This window comes from Chrysochloris asiatica, unplaced genomic scaffold (genome assembly GCF_000296735.1).
Source record: "Chrysochloris asiatica unplaced genomic scaffold, ChrAsi1.0 scaffold00035, whole genome shotgun sequence".
Lineage (NCBI taxonomy): Eukaryota > Metazoa > Chordata > Mammalia > Afrosoricida > Chrysochloridae > Chrysochloris > Chrysochloris asiatica.
The window spans coordinates 6513851-6516048 of NW_006408553.1; positions in this window are offsets into that span (position 1 = coordinate 6513851).

Below are 2198 nucleotides of genomic sequence, written 5' to 3' on the forward strand. Positions count from 1 at the left end.
GCAAGACAGGGAAATTAAAGGCATCCAAATTGGCAAAGAGGAAATAAAACTCTCCCTATTTGCAGACGATAAGATCCTATATGTAGAAAACTCGAAAGATTCAGTAAAAAAGCTACTAGACCTCATTGGAAGATTCAGCAAAGTGGCAGGATATAAGATCAATTTACAAATACAAGTTTTCTTAAGAGGAAAACCAATTTAGTCATGTACTACACATAAGTGTTGTTGTTAAGTGCCATCGAGTTGGTTCCAACTCATAGGGAACCTATACAGGGTTTCCGAGGCAGTAAATCTTTATGGGAGCAGAAAGCCTCATCTTTTTCCCATAGAGCAGCTGGTAGATTGGAACTATTGACCTTGAGATTAGCAACCCAGCTCTTAATACACTACACTAAGGAGCCCAGGTAGCGTAGTGGAATCGGGCTGTGAACCGCAAATTCAGCAGTTCAAAACTACTATCCGTTCTGTGGGAGAAAGATGAGGCTTTCTGTTCCCATAAAGATTTACAGCCTCGGAAACCCTGTATAGTCGCTATGAGTCGGAACTGACTCCACGGCACATAACCACCACCACTAGAGCTCCTTACACATACGTGGGAGCTCTGATAGCAGAATGGATTACAAGTTGGGCTGCTAACTGCAAGGTCAGTAGAACCAATATACCAGGCACTCTTCAGGAGAAACTGACCTTGCAGTGCAGTACATTAACCCACAGCGCCACACTAGGACTCCACACCAAGCCCATGGTAAGTTGAAAATTGGATCTTTGTGATGCATAGGGTTTTCATGGGCTGCTTTTTGGAAGTAGATCCCCAGGCTTTTTCTTTCAAGTTCGTCATAGTCTGGAAGCTTCATAAGACAAGCAAGCCTCCACTGACAGATAATGGTACCTGCGTATTGCTTGAGAATCGAACCTGAGTCCCCTACCTGGAAACTGAGAGTTCTATCACAGAACCGTGAGTGTCCATGGGTCCGGTAGGGAAATCTAAGGTGTGAAGATTCTCTCTTCTCCAATGGGGGATGTCCAGAGGCCATGTGCACAGAGCTCATGGATGACCATTACTTTGATAAAGTTTGCTTCTTAAGAACTGGGGCTCCAAACAGCAGGTAGGTTTGGGGGTTCCTCATACAATGAGATTCACCCCCTACTTTGAGGGGTAAAAATCAGATCCAATTTGGTTTGAACCTTACAGTCCAGACCGGAGCAAAACAGAACCCATTTTGTTCCTAAGGAACAAAAGTGACTGAAGTGAAGGCTAACAGAATGCCTGGCTGTTAGCTTCTTCCCTGAGACAGGCTTCCTAGAGTGTATTGAATCACCCCCAGAATGTCTACTCTCTGTACCTGAATGCCCTACAGACTCCAGCCTAACAAGAAATGTCTCCTACCCCTACCTACCTGCAGGGCCTTTGGACCAGAGACCAATATGAAGATGAGGAAAACCTGAGTGAGAAATGGTCCCAGAAGACACTGAAGAGGCCCAGACAGGGCAAGCATTTCAGGCTTTTGAGATTTTTCTTGCACACAGAGGATAATGAAACTCCCCTGTCGAGAATGAGCACAGCAAAGAGGCTCTTTCTCACAGTTTGAAAACAAAACAAAGCGTAACATACAGAGAAATTGTCTAGATGTCCTAGGAGTTAGGGAGGAAGAGAAACAGGAAGTGTCAAATATGAAAAGCATTCACCACAGAGCCTGGTGTGGATGCTTCCAGCCTCCCCCTTAAAGCCACCACAGAACATCCCTAGATTAGGTTCCTGGAGGTACCTCAAATCACAAACCTATATCATAGGGTCACTGCCCCCACATAGAGAGCTACCACAAGGTGACATAGGCAGATCTGGCCATCAATTTAACATTGTCCTCAGGCTCTGAATGCCATCAGAACATCATTAAGTTTGAGAGGATATTTGGATTGAGGGGGGAAAAGTGGGGTTAAATATCAAGATGAAAAGAGAAAAATCAGAGAATAAAGAGAAATAAATTGAAATAAATTGAGATAGAAGAAAATTAAATGGTGAAAAAAAATTGTGAGATGAAGGTGCAAAAAACAGTGGTTTCCATGAAGGGTAAGAGCATAAGTGGAATGCAGGACCCTATGGAGAGGAGCAGTGACACCAGAGATGGAGGCAGAGATGGGGACATGGAGAGAGGGAGCAACTGAGGACTCTGGACTCATGGAAGCAGAGGGACTGGGCG